Genomic DNA, 14,059 nt, shown 5'->3' with positions numbered 1-14,059 from the left:
AAAATTTTACAAATTTTAATAAAAGGAAAACATTAAGAGGGGTTTTAATATAAAATTTCGATAAAAGATAAATGTTGGTACAAGTTAAGAACTACAAGTTTTTCTATCCATGGATCGCTTTAAGAGAATGTTAATAATGTTAATGCCATCTTGTTGATTTATTGTTATGATAAGCAAATACAGTACTTAAATACCATATGTTGAATGTATATATCCGTCTTGTGTCTTATCTTTTCGTTCCAACAATAATTTACAGAAAAAATATGGCATATTTTATAGATGGTTTGAATTGCAATTAATTACGATTAATTAATTTTTAAGCAGTAAATAACTCGATTAAAAATTTTAATTGTTTGACAGCCCTAGTATAATTATGTCAGCATACCAAACAAACAAATAACAAAACAAAAAAAAAAAGCCATTTGAATGCTGCATTTATATTATCTCTCATGCACACACACGCACTATCAGTTGCTTAGCTTCATTTAGCGCCTATTAGCTTCGCTTAGCTCCGTTTAGCATTGCTTAGCTCTGCTTAGCTGGCCAAACAATGCAGTACAGTTCCAATCAGTCATACAATAGCACTCAAGAGCTGGTTAACAGCATTTGCTAATGAAAATAAAATTAAATCTATTAGTGACAGCACAAGCAATGACGAAGAATGTTTTTTTTTTTTAATGGAGTGTAAAGCTTTTGGTTAGTGGTTTAGAAAACGTACCTCCAGTGAACATTTCAAAATAAAAGCACGTCATGTTTGTCATATAAATAAGAATTTTTGGAGTTAATCCCACATACTTCAGAATGCATATTAAAATATGTTGAGTAAATACTACAGAATACAGATTCTACACTAAGAATAGCTTTCAAATGACACTTTGTGACAAATATGATTGGCAATGAATAATTATTATAAGTATTATACTATTATATATAGTAGTATACTATAATTTACTTTTTTTTTTTTTTTTTTTTTTTTAAAGAATTGTTTTGAATAATGTTGGAAAGGCAAAGTCAGTGTTCTGAATCTGTTTACTTTCCATTCTTTTGCACTAGTAAATGCTATCAGCATTTAACCTCAGTGTTTATTTGTGATTATTGTTATTTACATGATTATTTGTAGTTTGATAAAGAATTTAAGTGTTCCAAAATGGTTTTGTGAATTAATAAGCGTCAACAAAAATTTCATAGCTAAATTAGTAAAAAAAAGAAAATTAATAGATTAATCGACTAATCGTAAAACTAGTCGGCTGACTAATCAGGAGAAAACTTGTCGTTTAGGACAGCCCTCGTGTACCGGAACATATTTCCTCCACACCCTTCTCACCTTTTTAACCCATGACCCATGAAGAGGGCCCCTGGATATGTGTTCGCCTTAGGCCCCAAAATTGCCAAGTCCGCCACTGCGGGGGTCAGCAACCTGCCCCAACCTGCCAAAGTGGCTCCCTGGAGCTTTTTCAAAGATGTTTAAAAATAGCAAAAGATGGGGGAGGGAAATATGTTTTCTGTAGGAGGAAAAGCATGACACAAACATTCTTCTAATTCATTAATATTGTTTTTAAGTTAAACTTGAGGCGGCATCGTACAAGAGCAGTCACGTGGTGTGTCATTCTCTGGGATTCATTCATTCATTTCCCATGCCGCTTCTCCTTACACTGCAAAGAAAATAAACATTTACCATATTTTCCGCACTATTAGGCGCATCGGAACATAAGGCACATCTTCAATGAGTGGCCTATTTTAAAACTGTTTTTATGTACCCTGCTGGCCAAAAGTATTGGCACCCTTGCAATTCTGTCAGATAATGCTCAATTTCTGCCAGAAAATGATTGCAATTACAAATGCTTTGGTAGCAGTGGTGTTACCAGGATGCCTGGTGTGGGTGGGTATTAGCCTTACCTGCGGGTAGGTCAAAATCCTGCGTAGGGCTACTGCACCTTAAAACATGTTTTGGTTTCTCCTTGAGATAACTTGTTGTGATTTGATCGAAACAAATAAAAGTTGATTTGATTTGACTTAGAACACATCCATAACTGAACAGTATGGCCATGCAGGTAACAATGTTTTTTATTTTAGGTAACCTATTGTGGTTCTTCGGTTTTATTATTAGGGCCCGAGCACTGAGCGTGCGAAGGCCCTATTGTTTTGCAAAGGATTATTATTATTATTATTAGGGCCCGAGCACTAGACGTGCGAAGGCCCTATTGTTTTGCAAAGGATTATTATTATTATTATTATTATTATTATTATTAGGGCCCGAGCACTAAGCGTGCGAAGGCCCTATTGTTTTGCAAAGGATTATTATTATTATTATTATTATTATTAGGGCCCGAGCACTAGACGTGCGAAGGCCCTATTGTAATGCAAAGGATTATTATTATTATTATTATTAGGGCCCGAGCACTAGGCGTGCGAAGGCCCTATTGTAATGCAAAGGATTATTATTATTATTATTATTATTATTCTTCTTTCTTCATGGCAAATGAAAATGGCCAATTTGGAGGCCTGAACATGCACGAAAAGTCACCAAAATTTGCACATACGTGCAGATTCGCGTAAAATTTGATAATCTTGCGTCGTTTTGAAAAAATTTCAAAAAATGGCTCAGTGGCGCCCCCTTGACCCTTAAAATTTTCAAAAAGGCCTCTCCTCTCAGGTTTTCAACGTAGAGCGATGAAATTTGGGGAGTAGATACCTTATGCCTAACTGTTCAAAAAAGCCTCTTGCACCCATATTCCAAATCCGACAGGAAATCGGATATTTTGGATCAAATGTGAAATTTTTTCGGTTCACAGTTGGAGTTTACGTTTGGAGGCCTGAACATGCACGAAAACTCACCAAAATTTGCACATACATGCAACTTTGCGTAAATTTTGATAATCTACAAAAAAATTTAACAAAATCGCTCAGTGGCGCCCCCTTGAAATTTTCAAAAAGGCCTTTCCTATTAGGTTTTTTCAACGTAGAATGATGAAATTTGGTGAGTCGATACATTGCGTAAAACTGCTCCAAAAAGTCTCTTGCACCTATATTCCAAATCCAACAGGAAGTCGGAAATTTTGGATCAAATGCGAAATTTTATCGATTTACATTTGAGACCTTGTCGCTGAAGAAAATAGTTGGATCGTCTTCAAAATTGGTCAGACTATACAGGAGACATATGAGATCTTAAGTTTTCAAAATGGTGAGTTTTCATCCAAGGGTCTGGCCTGGGCGTAGTCCCAAAGTTGGCCATTTTTGGGCAAAACACCAAATTCAGAAAATGATTAAAAACTCCGTGATACAACGTTCAATCTTTTTCATTTCTAGCAAGTATATGAGATATCCCAGCCTGAACACGACTGCATTTAAATTTTACCCATTAGGCTTGGCGCCCCCTAGTGGGAACAGGAAATGGCCTTCTTTACGAGACAGGCTCCTCCTCCAAGGGAAAAAAATCTATTGACCTCAAACCTGTTTCAGGGGAGCCTCAAGACATGTGTTCAGGTGCCTAATGAAAAATATTGAGGTTTTGTAGAAGCGGAGAGGTACAAACTGGAAGTGAAAATGACCGTCAACAATTTGTCTCGCCAAAAACTTTGAACAGTCATAACTCGGCAGATATACAACATATCTGCGCCAAACTTCCCGTGTTTGTTGAGAGTCATACCCTGAAGGTTCGTGTAGGGGTCATTTGCATCAACTCTACAGTGCCAACTAGTGGCGACAGAAAGAAGTTTTAAAAAAGGCCTTTCCTATTGGGTTTTTCCAACATAGAGTGAGGAAATTTGGGGAGTTGATACCTTGTGCAAAACTGCTCCAAAAAGTCTCTTGCACCCATTTTCCAAATCCAACAGGAAATCGGGTATTTTGGATCAAATGTGAAATTTTTATCGGTTCACAGTAGGAGTTTACATTTGGAGGCTTGAACATGCACGAAAACTCACAAAAATTTCGACATACATGCGGCTTTGCATAACGTTCAATAATCTTGCAACGTTACGAAAAAATGTAACAAAATGGCTCAGTGGCGCCCCCTTGAAATTTTCAAAAAGGCCTCTCCATTTAGGTTTTTTCAACGTAGATGGATGAAATTCAGAGAGTCAATACCTTGTACAAAACTGCTCCAAAAAGTCTCTTGCATGCGTATTCCAAACCCAACAGGAAATCGGGTATTTTGGATTGAATGTGAATTTTTTATCGATTTACAGTGTGCACATTTTACACCTTGGCACCTAGGGAATTAGTTTGATCATTCTCAAAATTGGCGAGACTGTTCATGAGGCATATGAAATCTTAAGTTATCAAAATGGTGTGTTTTCATTCACGGGCCTGACCTGGGCGGGGTGCCAAAGTCGGCCATTTTTTCGCCAAAACACCGAATTCGGAAAATGACTGATAACTCCCTCATACAACGTTCAATCTATTTTAAATCTGCCATGTGTGTGAGGTATACCAGCCTGAGCACGACTGGATTGAAAATTTACCATTTGTGCCTGGCGCCTCCTAGTGGGAACAGGAAATGCCCTTTTTTACGGTGACACACTCCTCCTCCAAGGGAAAAAATTAATCGACCTCAAACCTGCATAAGGGAAGCCTTAAGACCTGTCTTCAGGTGCCTGATGAAAAATATTGAAGTTTCGTTGAAGCGGAGGGGTCCAAACAGGAAAGTGAAAATGACTGTCAATAATTTTTCTCTCCAAAAATTTTGAACAGTCATAACTCGGCAGATATACAACATATCTGCGGCAAACTTCCCGTGCTTGTTGAGAGTCATACCCTGAAGGGCCTTGTAGGGGTCATTTGCATCAAACCTACAGCGCCAACTAGTGGCAATAGAAAGTCACTCGTTTTTCCAATACATGTTCAGTTCTTTTCAGGTTGGTCATTGTAGTTTCAAGACCTATTAAAATACTTATTTACGGCCCATGTCCACGTGTCTCTGTCTGTTGCCGTGACGACCCTTTGTTCGCCATTTAAAGGAAATATTTTTTTTCTGAGACTCAGGCAGCTTATAGAGCCACAGTATTTGGCACACTTGGTCGAATTGGCCGAGTTAGAAGATTAATTTTGGGTTTTGAATAAGGGCTTGGCTGCACAGCTCAGTAGTGGCTCCTTTTTTGTAGTACTCTCTCCAATAGGGGTTTTTATCTCTTGGGTGTGGGAATGTAAATAGGCGACTTTCGAGCATGTTAGGTTCTAATGAGATAATTAGAGAGGAGGATCTGCCACCAGCCTGACCTGCACACAGTCCGAGTTGCGTGACGTCCGAGTTGCGCTAGATTGCGAGGGCCCGTTCAGTCCTGCTTGCAGGCCTAGTTATTATTATTCTTCTTTCTTCATGGCAAATGAAAATGGCCAATTTGGAGGCCTGAACATGCACGAAAAGTCACCAAAATTTGCACATACGTGCAGATTCGCGTAAATTTCGATAATCTTGCGTCGTTTTGAAAAAATTTCAAAAAATGGCTCAGTGGCGCCCCCTTGACCCTTAAAATTTTCAAAAAGGCCTCTCCTCTCAGGTTTTCAACGTAGAGCAATGAAATTTGGGGAGTAGATACCTTATGCCTAACTGTTCAAAAAAGCCTCTTGCACCCATATTCCAAATCCAACAGGAAATCGGGTATTTTGGATCGAATGTGAAATTTTTTCGGTTCACAGTTGGAGTTTACGTTTGGAGGCTTGAACATGCACGAAAACTCACCAAAATTTGCACATACATTCAACTTTGCGTAAATTTTGATAATCTACAAAAAAATTTAACAAAATGGCTCAGTGGCGCCCCCTTGAAATTTTCAAAAAGGCCTCTCCTATTAGGTTTTTTCAACGTAGAACAATGAAATTTAGTGAGTCGATACATTGTACAAAACTGCTCCAAAAAGTCTCTTGCCCCCATATTCCAAACCCAACAGGAAGCTGGAAATTTTGGGTCAAATGCGAAATTTTATCGATTTACATTTGAGACCTTGTCGCTGAAGGATAAAGTTGGATCGTCTTCAAAATTGGTCAGACTATTCAGGAGACCTATGAGATCTTAAGTTTTCAAAATGGTGTGTTTTCATTCAAGGGTCTGGCCTGGGCGTGGTCCCAAAGTCGGCCATTTTTAGGCAAAATACCAAATTCAGAAAATGATTAAAAACTCCGTGATCCAACGTTCAATCTTTTTCATTTTTAGCATGTTTATGAGATATCCCAGCCTGAACACGACTGCATTGAAATATTACCCATTAGGCCTGGCGCCCCTAGTGGAAACAGGAAATGGCCTTCTTTACGAGACAGGCTCCTCCTCCAAGGGAAAAAAATCTATTGACCTCAAACCTGTTTCAGGGGAGCCTCAAGACATGTGTTCAGGTGCCTGATGAAAAATATTGAGGTTTCGTTGAAGCGGAGAGGTCCAAACTGGAAGTGAAAATGACCGTCAACAATTTGTCTCGCCAAAAACTTTGAACAGTCATAACTCGGCAGATATGCAACATATCTGCGCCAAACTTTCCGTGTTTGTTGAGAGTCATACCCTGAAGGTTCTTGTAGGGGTCATTTGCATCAACTCTACAGTGCCAACTAGTGGCGACAGAAAGAAGTTTTAAAAAAGGCCTTTCCTGTTGGGTTTTTTCAACGTAGAGCAATGAAATTTGGGGAGTAGATACCTTATGCCTAACTGCTCAAAAAAGCCTCTTGCACCCATATTCCAAATCCAACAGAAAATCGGGTATTTTGGATCAAATGTGAAATTTCTGTCCATTTCTAGTACAGTTTACATTTGGAGGCCTGGACATGCACGAAAACTCACCAAATTTTGCACATACATGCGGCTTTGTGTGGATTTCGATAATCTTGCAACGTTACAAAAAAATGTAAAAAAATGGCTCAGTGGCGCCCCCTTGAATTTTTAAAAATGCCCTTTGCTTTGATGTTTTTCAACGTAGAGCGATGAAATTTGGGGAGTGGATACGTTGTCCAGAGACGCTTCAAAAAGTCTGCAGCACCCATATTCCAAACCCAACAGGAAATCGGATATTTTGGATTGAATGTTGAAAAACATAGCATTTTGGGCGAAAACCAGCATGCACGTTTCAGACCATTGCGCCGAGCCAGTACGTTGGATCTTCCTCAAAATTGGTGTACGTCTTCATGAGACATATGAGATATTAAGTTGTGAAAATGGTGAGTTTTCGTCCATGGGCCTAACCTGGGCGGGGTACCAAAGTCGGGTGTTTTTTTGGCAACGCGCCAATTTCAGTAAATGATTAATAACTTCCTGATACAAGGTCCAATCTTTTTCATATTTGGCATGCGTGTAAGGTGTCTTAACCTGAACACGACTGCATTGAAATATTTTCCATTAGGCCTGGCGCCCCCTTGTGGGAAGAGGAAACACCCATTTTTACGAGAAAGGCTCCTCCTCCTGGTGAAAAACATCAATTGACCTCAAACCTGCATCAGGGGAGCCTTAAGACATGTCTTTAGGTATATGATGAAAAATATTGAGTTTTCGTTGATGTAGCAGTACCCAAACAGGAAAGTGAAAAGACCCTCGGCATTTTGTCACAAAATGGCCAATTTCCAGGTCTGAACATGCTCGAAAACTCACCTAAATTTGCACATACATGCGGCTTCATGTAAATTTCATGAATTTAGCAACATTGCCAAAAGATGTAATAAAATGGCTCAGTGGCGCCCCCTTCAATTTTTAAAAAAGGCCTGTCCTATTAGTTTTTTTCGACGTAGAGTGATGAAATTTGGGGAGTGGATACGTTGTGCAAAACTGCTCCAAAAAGTCTCTTGCACCCATATTCCAAACCCAACAGGAAATCGGGTATTAGGGATTGAATCTTGCACAACATGGCATTTTTGTCTAAAACCAGCATGCACGTTTGACACCATTACGCCGAGGCAGTAAGTTGAATGCTCCTCAAAATTGGTCAGACTATTATTGACACATATGAGATGTTAGGTTATCAAAATGGTGACATTTCATTCACGGCCCTTTCCTGGCCAGGGGAGCAAATGTGTCTTATTTTTGACAATACAATTCAGTAAATGACTATAAGTCGCGGTTTTTTTCATATTTTGCTTTGGGGTGCGACTTATACTCAGCAGCGACTTATGTGTGAAATTATTAACACATTATGATAAAATTTCCCATGTTATTTTGGTGTTTTGGACTAATGGTTTTGTAAACTTGTTAGCATGCTATAGTTATCTGAATAACTCTTAATAGCTATGGCCACGTTCGCGTTCTGCCTTTGGCAATGTATGTTCAATTGTATAATTGACTTTTTTAAATTGAAATGGATGCATTTAGTTTGTGGCGCTTTCACGCCCACCTGGGAGCGCACTCGCACTTGTTTACGTGAAGAAGAGCGCTCGCACACCAGAAGAAGACAGACAGCTACGTAGCTTTGAGTGAGTGAGTGAGTGAGTGAGTGAGTGAGTGAGTGAGTGAGTGAGTGAGTGAGTGAGTGAGTGAGTGAGTGAGTGAGTGAGTGAGTGAGTGAGTGAGTGAGTGGGCGAGTTAGCGAGAGGGAAAGACGGCTGCGAAGCTACGTTCATTGTTTATGCTTTTAAAATATCTCTACAGAGGCAACGCCTGCGTGTATCATCTATTCTGTTGTTGTTGTGTGTTTTCCACCCGCGAGCGGACACTTACAGCCAGTTGTGTGGTTGTTTGAATGGTGTGCTAATGCTAGCGAACGCATGCTAATCTGTTATGTTATTGCTGCAATAGTACCTAATTATCATTTATTTACGTTGATGTGAACCTGTTTGCTATCGAGGACCAAATTGATTCAACAAATTATGCGGACGTCCAGCATTGTCTTTTTGGAGTTCGCTGTATATAGCCAGGACCGAGCGGTAGCGTCCTGGTGAGGACAGTATATTCGCATTTCGTTGTTTATGCACTGTACACTGTAGATTTATTCAGCATGTTGTTCTCTATTGTATTTTTATATTAAACTGCCTTTCAAGATGACATATCTGTTCTATGTGTTGGATTTTATCAAGTAAATTTCCCCCAAAATTGCGACTTATACTCCGGTAAGACTTATATATGTTTTTTTTCTCTTTGTTGGGCATTTTCTGGCTTGTGCGACTTATACTCAGGTGCGACTTGTAGTCCGAAAAATACGGTAATAACTTCCTGATTGAAGGTGCAATCTTTTTCATATTTGGCATGAATGTGAAGTATTTCAGCCTGCACATGACTTTATTGAAATATTACTCATTACGCCTGGCGCCCCCTAGTGGGAACAGGAAACACACTTTTAATTAAATAGAAAGGCTCCTGCTTCTCAGGGTCAAAAATCAATTGACCTCAAACCTGAATCAGCGGAGCCTTAAGACATGTGTTCAGGTGCCTGATCAACAATTTTGTTTCGTTAAAGCAGAGGGGTCCAAAAGGAAAGTCATAATGACCGTGTTCAAGTGCCTAATAAACAATTTTGTTTTGTTAAAGCAGAGGGGTCCCATAGGAAAGTCATAATGACCGTCGCCATTTTCTCTCCCCACTAATTCTGAACATTCAGACATGCAATATATCTGCCTGGATATCTGTCTGTTGTCGACTGCCACCGCCCCGACCTGCCTGCCCTTCGACTTTGTTTGACGTCCGAGTTGCGCCATACGCGAGGGCCCGTTCAGTCCTGCTTGCAGGGCTAGTTATTAGGGCCCGAGCACTAGACGTGCGAAGGCCCTATTGTAATGCAAAGGATTATTATTATTATTATTATTATTATTATTCTTCTTTCTTCATGGCAAATGAAAATGGCCAATTTGGAGGCCTGAACATGCACGAAAAGTCACCAAAATTTGCACATACGTGCAGATTCGCGTAAATTTCGATAATCTTGCGTCGTTTTGAAAAAATGTCAAAAAATGGCTCAGTGGCGCCCCCTTGACCCTTAAAATTTTCAAAAAGGCCTCTCCTCTCAGGTTTTCAACGTAGAGCAATGAAATTTGGGGAGTAGATACCTTATGCCTAACTGTTCAAAAAAGCCTCTTGCACCCATATTCCAAATCCAACAGGAAATCGGGTATTTTGGATCGAATGTGAAATTTTTTCGGTTCACAGTTGGAGTTTACGTTTGGAGGCTTGAACATGCACGAAAACTCACCAAAATTTGCACATACATTCAACTTTGCGTAAATTTTGATAATCTACAAAAAAATTTAACAAAATGGCTCAGTGGCGCCCCCTTGAAATTTTCAAAAAGGCCTCTCCTATTAGGTTTTTTCAACGTAGAACAATGAAATTTAGTGAGTCGATACATTGTACAAAACTGCTCCAAAAAGTCTCTTGCACCCATATTCCAAACCCAACAGGAAGCTGGAAATTTTGGGTCAAATGCGAAATTTTATCGATTTACATTTGAGACCTTGTCGCTGAAGGATAAAGTTGGATCGTCTTCAAAATTGGTCAGACTATTCAGGAGACCTATGAGATCTTAAGTTTTCAAAATGGTGTGTTTTCATTCAAGGGTCTGGCCTGGGCGTGGTCCCAAAGTCGGCCATTTTTAGGCAAAATACCAAATTCAGAAAATGATTAAAAACTCCGTGATCCAACGTTCAATCTTTTTCATTTTTAGCATGTTTATGAGATATCCCAGCCTGAACACGACTGCATTGAAATATTACCCATTAGGCCTGGCGCCCCTAGTGGAAACAGGAAATGGCCTTCTTTACGAGACAGGCTCCTCCTCCAAGGGAAAAAAATCTATTGACCTCAAACCTGTTTCAGGGGAGCCTCAAGACATGTGTTCAGGTGCCTGATGAAAAATATTGAGGTTTCGTTGAAGCGGAGAGGTCCAAACTGGAAGTGAAAATGACCGTCAACAATTTGTCTCGCCAAAAACTTTGAACAGTCATAACTCGGCAGATATGCAACATATCTGCGCCAAACTTTCCGTGTTTGTTGAGAGTCATACCCTGAAGGTTCTTGTAGGGGTCATTTGCATCAACTCTACAGTGCCAACTAGTGGCGACAGAAAGAAGTTTTAAGAAGGCCTTTCCTGTTGGGTTTTTTCAACGTAGAGCAATGAAATTTGGGGAGTAGATACCTTATGCCTAACTGCTCAAAAAAGCCTCTTGCACCCATATTCCAAATCCAACAGAAAATCGGGTATTTTGGATCAAATGTGAAATTTCTGTCCATTTCTAGTACAGTTTACATTTGGAGGCCTGGGCATGCACGAAAACTCACCAAATTTTGCACATACATGCGGCTTTGTGTGGATTTCGATAATCTTGCAACGTTACAAAAAAATGTAACAAAATGGCTCAGTGGCGCCCCCTTGAATTTTTCAAAAAGGCGTTTCCTATTAGGTTTTTTTAACGTAGAGCAATGAAATTTGGGGAGTCGATACCTTGTGCAAAACTGCTCCAAAAAGTCTCTTGCACCCATATTCCAAACCCAACAGGAAATCGGGTATTTTGGATCGAATGTGAAATTTTTATCAATTAACAGGGTGCACATTTGAGACCTTGTCACAGAGGGAATCAATTGGATCATCTTCAAAATTGGTTAGACAATTCAGGAGACCTATGAAATCTAAACTTTTCAAAATGGTGTGTTTTCATTCATGGGTCTGACCTGGGCGTGGTGCCAAAGTCGGCCATTTTTTCGGCAAAATGACAAATTCAGTAAAGGACTAATAGCTCCTTGAAACAACGTTCAATCTTTTTCATATCTGGCATGTATGTGCGGGATCCCACCCTGAACACGAGTGCATTGAAATATTACTCATTAGGCCTAGCGCCCCCTAGTGGGAACAGGAAATGCCTTTTTTACGAAACAGGCTACTCCTCCAAGGAAAAAAAAATCTATTCACCTCAAACCTGCATCAGGGGAGCCTGAAGACATGTGTTCAGGTGCCTGATGAAAAATACTGAGGTTTGGTTGAAGCAGAAGGGTCCAACAGGAGAAGTAAAAATGACTGAAGCCATTTCGTCTCACCACAAGTTTTGAACAGTCATAACTTCTACAACATATCTGCGCCAAACATATCGTGCTTGTTGAGTCATAGTCTGAAGGGTCCTGTAGGGGTCATTTGCATCAACCCTACAGCGCCAACTAGTGGCAATAGAAAGTCACTCATTTTTTTAAATATATGTCCAGTTCTTTTCAGGTTGGTCATTGTAGTTTCAAGACCTTTTAAAATACTTATTTTACGGCCCATGTCCACATGTCTCTGTCTGTTGCTGTGATGACCCTTTATTCGCTCCTTTTTTGTAGTCCTCTGTCCAATAGGGGTTTTTATCTCTTAGGTGTGTGAATGTAAAGAGGCAACTTTCGCGCATGTTAGGTTCTAATGAGATGATTAGAGAGGACGATCTGCCACCACCCTGACCTGCACACTGTCCGAGTTGCATGACGTCCGAGTTGCGCTAGATTGCGAGGGCCCGTTCAGTCCTGCTTGCAGGCCTAGTTATTATTATTATTCTTCTTTTTTCAGGGCAAATGAAAATGGCCAATTTGGAGGCCTGAATATGCACGAAAAGTCACCAAAATTTGCACAAACGTGCGGCTTTGCGTAAATTTCGATAATCTTGTGTCGTTTTGAAAAAATGTCAAAAAATGGCTCAGTGGCGCCCCCTTGACCCTTAAAATTTTCAAAAAGGCCTCTCCTCTCAGGTTTTCAACGTAGAGCAATGAAATTTGGGGAGTAGATACCTTATGCCTAACTGTTCAAAAAAGCCTCTTGCACCCATATTCCAAATCCAACAGGAAATCGGATATTTTGGATCAAATGTGAAATTTTTATCGGTTCACAGTTTGAGTTTACATTTGGAGGCCTGAACATGCACGAAAACTCACCAAAATTTGCACATACATGCAACTTTGCGTAAATTTTGATAATCTACAAAAAAATTTAACAAAATGGCTCAGTGGCGCCCCCTTGAAATTTTCAAAAAGGCCTTTCCTATTAGGTTTTTTCAACGTAGAACGATGAAATTTGGCGAGTCGATACATTGTGCAAAACTGCTCCAAAAAGTCTCTTGCACCCATATTCCAAACCCAACAGGAAGCCGGAAATTTTGGATCAAATGTGAAATTTTATCGATTTACATTTGAGACCTTGTCGCTGAAGAAAATAGTTGGATCGTCTTCAAAATTGGTCAGACTATTCAGGAGACATATGAGATCTTAAGTTTTCAAAATGGTGAGTTTTCACTCAAGGGTCTGACCTGGGCGTGGTCCCAAAGTCGGCCATTTTTGGGCAAAATACCAAATTCAGAAAATGATTAAAAACTCTGTGATACGACGTTCAATCTTTTTCATTTCTAGCATGTATATGAGATATCCCAGCCTGAACACGACTGCATTGAAATATTACCCATTAGGCCTGGCGCCCCCTAGTGGGAACAGGAAATGGCCTTCTTTACGAGACAGGCTCCTCCTCCAAGGGAAAAAAATCTATTGACCTCAAACCTGTTTCAGGGGAGCCTCAAGACATGTGTTCAGGTCCCTGATGAAAAATATTGAGGTTTCGTTGAAGCGGAGAGGTCCAAACTGGAAGTGAAAATGACCGTCAACAATTTGTCTCGCCAAAAATTTTGAACAGTCATAACTCGGCAGATATGCAACATATCTGCGCCAAACTTTCCGTGTTTGTTGAGAGTCATACCCTGAAGGTTCTTGTAGGGGTCATTTGCATCAACTCTACAGTGCCAACTAGTGGCGACAGAAAGAAGTTTTAAAAAAGGCCTTTCCTATTGGGTTTTTTCAACATAGAGCAAGGAAATTTGGGGAGTACATGCCTTATGCAAAACTGCTCCAAAAAGTCTCTTGCACCCATATTCCAAATCCAACAGGAAATCGGGTATTTTGGGTCGAATGTGAAATTTTCATGGGTTCACAGTAAGAGTTTACATTTGGAGGCTTGAATATGCATAAAAACTCACCAAAATTTGGACATACATGCGGCTTTGCATAACGTTCGATAATCTTGCAACGTTACGAAAAATTTTAACAAAATGGCTCAGTGGCGCCCCCTTGAAATTTTCAAAAAGGCCTCTCCATTTAGGTTTTTCCAATATAGAGTGATGAAATTTGGAGAGTCAAAACTTTGTGCAAAACTGCTCC

The sequence above is a fragment of the Corythoichthys intestinalis genome, chromosome 15, assembly GCF_030265065.1.
Source record: "Corythoichthys intestinalis isolate RoL2023-P3 chromosome 15, ASM3026506v1, whole genome shotgun sequence".
Classification (NCBI taxonomy): Eukaryota; Metazoa; Chordata; class Actinopteri; order Syngnathiformes; family Syngnathidae; genus Corythoichthys; species Corythoichthys intestinalis.
The sequence above is the reverse complement of the archived record's forward strand: the minus strand, read 5'-3'. Positions refer to the sequence as shown.